General features: G+C 39.8%; 1 protein-coding gene across 1 annotated transcript in view; it reads left to right on the top strand.

Moving 5' to 3' along the window:
• Positions 1–9991: 9991 nt before the first annotated feature.
• The window catches only part of FRYL (FRY like transcription coactivator), a 153709-nt gene continuing 152120 nt past the window's right edge, over positions 9992–11580 (top strand). Inside the window, exon 1 of the mRNA XM_068680301.1 lies at positions 9992–10214. The gene's annotated coding sequence lies outside the window, so the exon portion shown is untranslated. The remainder of the gene's footprint in view (positions 10215–11580) is intronic.

Here is an 11580-nt window from a genome sequence, read left to right as displayed (position 1 = left end):
GGAATGATAACGGGCTGGTGAAGAAATGTTGCAACATTTGAAGGCATTGGGGTTCAGCATTATTGGCACAGGCTGCCCAGAAAAGCTGTGGATGCCCCATCCCAGGCTGGAAGGGGTTTAGGGCAGCCTGGGCTGGTGGGAGGTGTCCCTGCCCATGGCAGGGGGTTGGAACTGGGTGGGCTTTGAGGTCCCTCTTGACATGAGCCATTCTGTGGTGATTCTTGCATGGGCTATTCCCAAATCCCAGTGAGCTCAGTAATAGATGCTAGCTAGACTGTTTCAGCTAGGGTTGCTTCTGCCTTTTTTATTTTATTTTCTTCATAGCAGTTCTCCTTTGTAGTATTTAGCTTGCTTACCTAAATTGTTGGGCAGTTAGTTCTCAAAATATCCTTGTAGCACTGTACAGCTCTGTCTCCTCCAAGCCTGTTGTGTTGTCCTTCCTTCCCCTCCCCCAAATCTCTTGCAGTCCCTAATTCCCTGTGACATGAGCACCTCCCAGGAAGAATGACAGAACATGATGTCAGATAGCGGGTGTCCAATACTGGCACTGGAAAACATCAGAAAGGAATACATCCACTCGAGCTAGTTGAAAATGATCTGCTCTTGACATGGCTTCATTTTTGAGGGATCTCTGTATTTACCCCTTGCTTCTGTTAATGACTTATTTTTGCATGCAAAAATGGAAGAGGAACAAATAGATGTATCTTAAAAGTATTTCTAAAATTGAGTTTGAAGTTCTCTAAAATGCCTGCATATTTGATACAATGGCCTAGTGCCCAGAAGCTGCTGTTAGAAGCCTTTGGGTTGCAGTGGTTTGTTCTTTGCGTGGATATTCTTGTCTGTGTCAATGTGAGCAGCATAAATGTTTCTTTTTACAGTTAGTGCTAACGAACAAAGTTAATCTGTGTGGAATTCGCGTGGACTCCCCATGGCAGTGCCTTGCTCCCGGCATTCCAGGCAGTGCTGTGGCAGGTGATCTGTAGGAGTGTGAATGAAGCGTGCTTTTTCAGAGCTGGGCTGCATCTGGCTACAGCTCTGCTGGCTTTGTGCTGGAGCTTATTGCAGGAGACCTGGGACACTCAACATGTACACTTTACTGTCACGTTAGTCTGGTGACCTGTTTGCTTCTTACTCTGCTTCCCAGAGAAAGGGAAAATATTCCTGCCTTGGGTCTTTCTCTGTTTTTATTTATTGTTATTTTTGTTTCAAGTTGCATGAGGTGATAAAACAAGCTTTCTGTCTTGTCATCTTACTGTTGAAAGGCTGCTTCAGAATAAAATTACTGTGATAGTTGAGACGATTTTTAATTTTCAAGTTGTATGTTAACACCAGTTGTAGTTGTTTTTGCCCATGTTATTCTTCACTTTAAAAGCAGTTCTTCCTTCTGATGCTTAGTACCTTATTTTCAGCGTATTTCTGGAGAATAATAGTATAATTTTGATGAACCATACTCCTTATTGTTTGGATGAGATTTTTGCTGTTCATCTGATGATCCTAAAATCCCAGCTCCCTTACTTTGTACATGAATTAATCTTTTTAGCATGTATTGACCCATCCTGTATAAAGTATTCTAGAGAAGATTTCAGTGAAGCTTTCTCAGGTTTGTCTTCATAAACTGTAATTTCTAGCAAAAAAACATTACCACTAAAATGTGCTTTATTAAGTTAAAAATGAAAGAAGCTATAGGTTAAACGCGACATTGATATATATCACTCTTGACAAATGTCCTTAAGCCTACCAAAGTTCAGGTGATGGTGGCAGTGGGGTTGGTAATACTTGTGAAGAAAGTATTCAAAAAGCTTAAAGATGCCACTAAAATGTGAATAACTAGGGGAGAAAAACTGAGGGGGAAGAAAAAAGTACTGTTTATAGAGGCAAGAATGTGTGCAAATATGGACAAGACCTGCTCTGCAATATTAAATCACACTTGTATGGTCTTTCAGAGAAGATTTTTTTTCTCACTGCTTGTTTGTTTTTCTAGTAGTCTCAAAAGGCAACAGTTGTGTGGTTTTTGCCAGTATTATCCAGTTAAGTTTGTTTGTTTGCAGTGCCTGAATACAATGTTGCATGTGTTTATAAAATAAGGGCTGAGGGAGAGTGGTGAAAACTACAAATACAGATAACTTGTATTTGATCCAGAAGGTAGGGTCTGGTAATTGAAGGCAGGAGACTTTTAAAAACAAAATAAAAAGAATGAATACTCGTTTGCAAAATAACAATAAGTGACAAGGGAATATTTACACTCTGAGCCTTGAGAATGTTATGATGAAAGCAGAGCTCTGGAATTCGTATCTTCAGCTGATAATTGTAAAGGATGACTTCATCCCTCTAGGGTTGCTGCCCAGTTCTACAGCATGAAGAAGCATCTTTGTAAGCAGCATGCCCTAAAGGGGACTTGTGGTTAACAGTAGGCCTGGATGCAGAAAGACTGACTTTCTTTGTGGAGAAACAAACAGGAAAGATGCATTAAAAATGTCTGGGAAAGCTTCAGCCTATCCTGCATGAGAATAGTCCCTATCAGCTCTTCTGCTCCTTCACTAGGGCAGGAAGAACTGTAAGGAGTCTGTGGCAGGTGAATGTTTTTGAGATTGATTTAACATCCTGCAAATTCTGTCAAACTAATCTGATCTGGTACTGCAGATCACATAAAAAGTGCCTTTAAACAAAAACGTTGTAATTTCTTCCTCTTCAGACATCACCCCCTAAAAATATGTCACCTGAAAAGCTGAAAAATTGCTGCATTGGTGCAGTGTGACTGACCGGGTGCTTATTTATTCCCTAGGGCAGAGTGGTGAGGAGAGTAGCTGGTCCCATGAAGGCCAGTGCTGCTGCAGGGACTCAGGGAGCTCACACATACCCCGCCTTGTTTTGTATCCACGTGAAGATCCTGCTGCCCCTGCTCTCCGTTCTCTGCTGTGCATGGTCCTCACCTCTGCCTCCCCACTAAGTGGGGATTTTTCCCTTTCCACCTTTGCTGGGAGGTATTCCATATAGAACTGGAGGTGAGCTGTGTTCAGATGGAGTTGATGCATGTTGGGGTACGTGTGTATATATTTATTTCCACGTACTACCTGCAGAATGAATAGGTAAATAACTACAGAGTAGCTGGGATAGGTGAGAAGCATAGGAAAGCAAGCGTGGGAATAGAAAGATAGGTAGTCACAAGTACAAAAATAATAGAACAAGCTGTTGGAGGAGGAATTTGATAGTCCTTACCTACCATTATACACATCTAATGCTTTAATACTTTTGGACATCTGTTGTACTAAGGGGGAAAACAGGACCAGATCTTAAAACATTTGAGAACGTTTTCTTACTGTATGTCACAACCAACAATGTTATTATAGTCAAAATGCATCAGCAGGCCATCAGGTAGGCACTGACTGCGCTCGTGTTTCTGTGGTGGTGGATGTGCGACTGATCTGATCCAATTTGAAGCCCAAACTTTTATTGCCTGGGAGAGCATCTAGAGAAGGTACTGCATAGCTCATTCCATATTATGCTGGAGTGCAGGTTGTTCTTCTGATTTGCATTTTTAAATTGAGTAAATATTTTTGTTTTCAAGAGTTTCTCAGCCCCTATAATTTTATAGTACCTTCTATTGCCTGCTCCCTCAAAGCCAAAATAACTGTGTAGCTGAAAGGCGTGGAATTTTTACCCAGTTGTAGTTAGTGGTGCAGGCACTCTAAGCTTAAGAATTGGAATACGTTAGGGATGCGAGTCCCTGAAAGATATTTCAAATTTAGCAGATGGATATTTGAAAGCTGGTGTGCATTTCTTGTGAGAAGAGTAGGATGCATTGGAGAAAAAAACATATCAGTGGGGCTTCCATAATGTTTTGTGTATGGAAATAAAAAGACTATTTTGACTACTTTTTGTTTCTTACTGTCATCTTGCTGGAGAATGTAGGATGTCCTCACTTGGATTTCTGTTAAAATGAAACAGCAAGTAGGTGTTTCAGCCCATGTGAATACAGATGGTGTACTCCTCAGGGTGGGTGCTGTTTGAGAAAAAAGGAGGGATAGGGAAGCTCCATGTGGAAGTATAGCAAAGTCCTCATTCCAGTCATTCTGTTTCAAAAGCAATATGCGCAGAAGTCGTGTTTTTATAGGATATGTACCAGATTATCAGAGTCCAGTGAGTACTGTGCTAGATGGGGGTGTATCAGTTTAAGCACGTTTTTCTGCAACTGCTGGCTGTAAGAAATCTGACTGCTATACGTCAGCGTTGGCCTATTTGAAGAACTGCCACTTTTATATATAGGGCCTGGGTTCAGCTTCTGGTGAAGTTGCTGTAAGCGGGGGTGGAGAATAGCTTCCTACTTGCTTCGAGTGAGTAGTTTGTCATTTTTAAATCCATATGTACTTGGGTTCTCAATGTGCATACAGTTCATGTTGATAGCTGAAGACAAACCTCATTGCTGTGCATTCTTCTCATTGCACAAGCACAGGGACATGACTGGTAAGCAATTTAATCGTTTTTGGCACTTTACAAAAAGAGGATGTATTTTTAGCATTAACAGTCTGTTAAGGGAAGCAAAGTAGTACATAAGCTGTTGATTTTTCATTCAGTAATTCCAAGTGCTTGAACCTTAGTTAATGTTGATTTCTAAAAGCATATTGAATTGAGAAGGATTGTTGGCTTTTTGTTTGAGTTACTGTCAAAAGTAGGATGCTGCCAAAAGCAGTTTGAAGGTGTGATATAAGCTCCTGTTTTTCAGATTTAATTACTGCAGTTTCATATTTACAGGCTGACTTCAGCCTGTGCTTGCCATTTATTTTGTAAAAATAAGGTTTGTTTGTCATTGTATGCGTTTTCTGCACTGTTGCTGTTGTGATGGTGGACCAGAGGTCAGAACTTCAGGCTCCTTTGCTTACACTGCACACTTCTGGGAGTTGTTGCTCTTCCTAGTGCCAAAACATTGTTAGTGTGGATAGGGTGATTGATGGTGGTCAGATCGATGCTGTGAGACCTTTAGTAGGAGCGACTGCAGCATAAGAATCTGCTCAGCTTTATTGTTGCAGGCAGCAATTCATCTCAGGAGGGTGACTGCTGCTGTTGGGTATGGCCTGCCATTTTTCTTCCCAGGGACATGAAAGAACAGCCGATGATAAATCACTAGGTGACTCAAGATCAGGCAAGCTGGAGTCTTACTTCCCTCTGAAATACTGGTGTGTGAAGTGCTTCCATTGTGCTGGTCCAGACCTTGCTCTAGTTGTTGGTGTGTTGGAAGCAACATCCGTTTGAGGTCATGTTAATGTATGGATTGCTTATAACCTCTGACACTAACATAAGAAAATTGTAATTTCTTAGTCTGTAGTCTTAGTATATATATAGACTGCAGATTGGACACTTATTCTGTAGTGTCTTGGAAAGCAGCAGAGAAATACCTTCTCTTCTGATAGTCTCAGCTTGTAATTGGTATCATGGAAAGTTGAGGTCACTTTTTTGGAGTCCAAAGTAAGATCATTGGTTCTTGACCACGGCAGTGGAAGTGCTCCTCTAAAGCAACCATCATCAGAAAATAGGAGTAAAGGTGGAGTCGGAGGACGTGAGCACTGAGGGGAGGTGTAGCTGAGTGAGACTTGCATTGCTCTGGTTTCCTTGGGCTGTGGCACTGGTAAATGCAAGTTTTATGAGGAGGCTAATCTGCGAGACTTGAAAGCCCTTCATCCTAGATGGAAATATCCACTGTGATCTGGTTGAAGGTACACTTTTAATTTTAGCATATTTCTAATATTCTGAAATGAGATTCCAGAAGATAAAGTTATCATCAAAATTTAAAGAGCAGAGAGGTTTTCTGGCACTGTCCCAGTGGAGATGATTCATGATTCACAATTCACATACTTTTTAGTCCCTGTTCCTGCTAACTATAGAAAGGAGAATGCAAAAATACATTTTAAAGTCTGAGTTATCATGGTCAAGTTATTACACATTTGGCACCAAGCCTCCCTCTGAAGTTTATCTTGCAAATCCTTCTCAACTTCAGATTGTGATTATATTGGAGTCTTTTCAATTAAAGTTTGTCAGTTTATAAATGGAGAGCTATTTATAACACTCAGGAAGACAAATTATTGAAGCAGTATAACAAATGTAGTTCTCAGGTGCAGATGGTTGGCCACATTCCAGAGTGTTTGTATGACTGATATGCATCCTTTGGTTTTTCTCTCTTTTCCCATGATTACCCTTAAAACTTTTCAGCCCAGAACTGTCTGCCTCATGACTTAGATCCATATCACCTATGTGGAAGCTGAACCTACCTCTGTCTTGACTCTCCCCTGTGCATTTTCCAGTTGCAGTACCTGTGCTTAATGAAACTTTAAAAAGAGGTTTCTCTCCTCTTTATGCTGTTCATGTGTCCACATGGTTAGCTGATCAGCAGTCACCCAGCCTCAGTGGTTGTGTGGATCACGGAGTGGAAGAAGCGTTGTGTTTCAGTGAGGAGCTTGTTGCTGTCAGGGAACTGTAGTGCCTGACCTGAACTTAAACGTGTGATGGGTGACTGTAAGCTGAGGTGCCACCCTGTTCCTGACAGGGTTTAGTAACACTCTGTTCATGACACCATTTTCTGGTTTGTCGTTGAATATTATGTACTCACTAAGTGGCTAATACACCTAAAGCCTTTGCAATAAGCAAAAGAATCACACTGTTACTAAAAATCTTTTAAGGCAAAGGATGCCATGCTTCAGTAACAAAAGGCAGATTGGGGTATCAGCAGTCTAGGATGCTTCAATCTCCCTTCTTGTTCTTTTAAAGTCTGGTCTCATGGGGGGATTAGCTTAGAAATCCAGAAACTTGTTCCTGGGGATGCACTCAGGCTCTTGCAATACTTCTGGGACAGCCACAAGCATCATTGATTGGGAAGGGAAAGTACACAAGCCACAGTGGAGCTGGATGTGCTGTTGCAAAAGATGAGCTTGGTGGAATGGACGGGTGGAATGGGCAGCCCTGAAAAGTCTTTCAGCACACTGGTACCACATAGTGAGTGGGAAGGTTACTTAGTTGGTCTGTAGCAGGCAAGTCTTGTGTGTGATGGATATGTTGTGTGATTAATCTGGGCTGCATAACAAATCTGATGTGTTTCTCTGTCATATGGACTGTTAGTGCATCTGCCATGACTCTAGGGGCTTTGGACAGAGCCAGAGGACCGGACATCCTGAGGCGATGTGTTAGTGCTTGGGATGTACCAAGTGCTGTGAAACACAGAACGTACAGCCCAGCTCTTTCTTCTGGACCATTATTCCATCAGATCTTTTGGGCGAGTAGCTATAAAAAAAAAAGCTGTAAATTAGTGTGTTACGTATAACTTCCTAGATGCAGGTGTTGGCATTCTGCAATAGTATTAATCCGCATCTCTGTTCTGTGAAGTTATTGGAAGTAGGCTTCTGTATTACCTCCCTAAACTTAACAATGGCAAAAAGTGTGCCATAGAAGAGCATCTAATTGCTGCTCAAAAGGCAAAATTTTTCTTGCATAGTAGCCAACACTGTAACAGCTACTCTGTGAATAGAATACATCAATAATTGATATGAAAGAAATGTGGGTATGTGTGCATAAATATATGTATATATGTAAAGAACTTCTCTTATATATGGTGTTATTTGGACAAGTGTGAGGTTGGTTGTTTTTTAGCTTTTTAGCTATGTTTTCCAATTCAGAATGTTTAGAGTTGATTTTTTTTATGTACAAAAATCTAAGCATCCTTTGAACTTTGTTTAAAACCTTATGGTAGCTAACCTCGTATAATCTGAACTTTATGGGGTTTTGTGTTGCTCTGCTTCTGAACTTACTTATAAAAAGTCTCTCATAGGCAGTGAACCTCAAACACTGAAACCTTCCCGTGTGTGGTACCTTTGACTTCCAAATCTGATAAAGTATAGTTAAAATGTAACTTTAAGGTGTAAGCTGTAGTTATGAAATGAAGCCCAGTGAACTTCTTCCCTCCAGTGAATTGCTGTAGTTACTGTAAGCTTTGCTCACGCCCACTGGAGACTTCCAGCCTCACTGCTGCCTTTCTGATACCTTTTTCCCTTAGTCAGACTTCGTCAGCTTAAGTTGCTCCTGTAGGAAACCTTAGGTTGTATGGATACACCATAGTTGTATTTGAAGATCAGGACAGCAGCTGTGATTTGAAGCTTATTATTGCTCAGTGTGTCCAAATGAACAACTTGAGACAACTTTGAGTGCTTTTCATGTGCCTCTCTCCCTCTGAGCTTTTTCCAAATATTCTGCCAATGAAACAAATTTCATAATCTTATAACGCTCTGACTGTCGAGTTAGTCTTCAGTTTAATTTCATTTCCTCCAGTAGGCAGCTGGGCTGTTGGCTAGTCTAAGGTGTGTAGATACTGAATCTGGAGTGGTGAAGAATGAAGATGATTGAGAATTACAGACTTCTTGTTTTCTCCAGACACAGTGAGAAGAAACAAAGAATGCATTATGTATATGTGAATGTATACTTTATTTGAAAAAATCAGTGAAAATGATTAAGCATAAGCTGTGGTGAGTTTCTGCTTGGATATGCTTTAAATTTTATTGAGAGTAATATAATGTTTCCATTTTCTGCAAGCTCTTTGCACAGTTGGTGTATAGGAGGAATTAAATAAGGAGGAATTAAAGGACAGCTGACCACTCACTTCCAAGTGAGTGGATATAAGTTCAAATCATGAGTTGATTTGAGCTACTTTATTCTACAAGAGCGGGGAGGAGGAGGAAGAAGAGAGGATGAGTGAACTGTGTAATTATTGGGGAGAGGATGAAAGGCCATATACACTTCTGCTGTATAGAAAACGTTTTCTTGTCCTAATAGTCTAAAGAGGAAAAAGTGGTGCTGATTTTATGCACTGTATTATCAAATGCACAAACAGTTGACACTGTTGACACAGCTGCAATTTAGCAGGTAAAACTCAGAATTGTATCTGTGTAATCACTTTATAATTGGCTAAAAACTTGACTGGATTTTGCAAGAAATTACATAGAATGTTCCCAATTTTGAGTGCCCATCAGTTAGTTTACTTCCAATTTGCAGGAGCTTACCTGTTTTCCAGCTTGCCTCTAAGTCTTGCTTTTAAACTTTTGCAACTAAGTATGTTTTGTTTTTTTTTTTAACACCTTTAGATTGCATTTATGTGGGTCTCTCTTGCCTTTTGGAAACACTAATCAAGAGGTAGAACAAACTGTATATAAAAGATGGTGATGATTGGATGGCTAACACATCCCTAAAGGAAACTAGTACGTTCTTGTTGCGTCAGAGCACAGATAAAGTCATGTTGGGTGTACAGGTCTTTGAATGTACCTGCAAACTTTCAGGCTATAACTTTAAATCTTTAAATTGTTTTTCACATGAACTAGATGATCAGGAGTTGTGGATTACTGCTGCACGTTGAGACTTGAGTTGTTAAAAGCAGTTAAAGTGCTTGATCTGCCTCCATGGTAAAATGCTTTTGTTCTCGTATACCACCAAACTACAGCAAATGCAAACTCGGTAGCTTAGGCAAGCTGCAACAAGTGTGCGCATTGCATACAAACTTCTGTTGTAAAGGAATCTCCAGAAGTTCTCAAGGCTTTGTTGGGGAGACACAGTTGAAGTACTGTTTGTTTCTTTTTCTGACCACATCCCTGTGCTAACCAAGAAGAAAAAAGAATCGGGAAAGAAACAAAAGGTTGTGGATGAAAACATTGATTTCCATTTGAGAGAGGGTGTATATATATGATTTAAATTAGGGACATACTTTATTACTGTAACTAAAGCTTGTAGATAAAAAGTACATTGTTTATGTATACTTACATAGATGAAATGTGTGACAAGTTGAGTTTTGTGTCAGTTCCCCCCCCCCCCCCCCCCCATGAAAAAGGGGGAAAAATAATTAAAAATTGTTAACCTTTGAGCTGAATAGCAACTCTGAAGAAATATCTAGACTTTTGTTTGACTTTGAATCAAAAATTTAGCAGTTCTGGAAATTGTTGACATCTCCATTAAGTGTCTAATATTTGTGTTTTTCCTTTTCAGTGTTTTTACTTCATTTGTCTGTGCTGTGTTTGGAGATCTTTTTCTGGTATTTGGCTGCACACCGGCTGACTTGTAGCTGTTTACATCTTGTCTACTCTCACATCTCTACGCACACATTGGAATCAAGGGGAAAATGTCTTGATGGATCCATCCTGAGTGTGATATGCTAGCGATTCACATCGTTGGTTAGCAATGGCTTTTAAGTGGTAAGACCTTTTACAGAATTCTGCCATGAAACATGTTTTCACATCCATGGTTTTTCTTCCCTTTTTGCTTAGGTCTTTGTCTATATTGTACACACATCCAACTTTGAACTACTACTTCAGATGTTAGTTAACTGGATGGCAATGTGTTTGTGCTGTTTTACATAAGAACACTTGCTCTGATGTGGTATGGTATTGCATCTGATCGTGGACAGAAGCAAATGTCTAGGGAAGAAAAGAGCAGGGCAAAGAGTGTTTCAACTTCCATTCTGCAGATCAGGGATTTCCTAAGCCAGATGTAATTCCTGTACTTCTAGTAATCCTCTAATTGTACGTTTAGTTATTCGCTCAGGTATTTCTGTATGTTCAGTAATTCTTTCTCAAGTTTTCTTTCATATATTTGTGTAATCACTGGAAATTGACTTCTTCATGCTAATAGAATCTTCCCTTAGGATGTGTGGGCAGGTGTCTGAGCTCTGTCCTCTTGTGGATAAAGCCAGGTAGTGCAGCAAATTAGCAAAGGCAATCACAATTCCTTGTATAGATGCTCTTTTCTTTATTGCTCTTTATATAAGGATATGTTGTAAGTGTATCTGTACTGATGTCAAGCACAGGGCAATTGCTGTGGATAAAGCACTTCTGTGCTGAAGTGGATGCAGATAGATGTAACTAATCTAACACCTGGATCATCCTTAGGGATGCAGTACCTGACATTATTTTCTATATTTGACTGATAAAACTGATTAGTCTATACTTCCTTCTGGTCTTTTGAGAACAGAAGACATATTGGCATGACAGAAGGAAAACACTGAAATGCAATTATTTCTGCAGTATTTGCTCTGTGGACTTAGGTATTTAGTATACTAAATATTCTACAATGTTTTTAATTTGGCTCTCTCTTTCCTTTATTGTATTGTCCAATGTATTATTCACAGGAGAAGAAAACAATAAAATAGAATTGGAATATATTCTTAAGTTCTGCATTGGAACATCTCCAGTGTATCATATTGCTGTTTGCCTCCATCTCTGCCTTTCATACCTGGATGTGCAATGTACTGACATGCTTGACTTTCTTTTGTTAGAATTTTATAATGTAATGATTTTCTTCTGATGTGTTCTTTCCTTTAGATGGATAGTAAATATGTTGCTATAGAAGTCTTCTTTGAACATCCTTACCTTTCTGTTGCTCAGGGGAGACAAGTATGTTTTTTTTTTTTTTAGCTTTAGAACAGGAAATGCAGAATAGTAACAGGAAAAGTGATATAGAAGGCTTGAGGACGTCAGTATTTTCGCTCTCAGTAGTTCTATAAAGGGTGTTCATCATGCTTTGGGCAACTCCAATTTTACTTTACTTTTAAAGATTTTAATG

Source organism: Anas acuta, chromosome 4, assembly GCF_963932015.1.
Source record: "Anas acuta chromosome 4, bAnaAcu1.1, whole genome shotgun sequence".
Lineage (NCBI taxonomy): Eukaryota > Metazoa > Chordata > Aves > Anseriformes > Anatidae > Anas > Anas acuta.
Note: the sequence above shows the minus strand (reverse complement) of the source record. Positions and strands in the feature narration are given on the sequence as shown.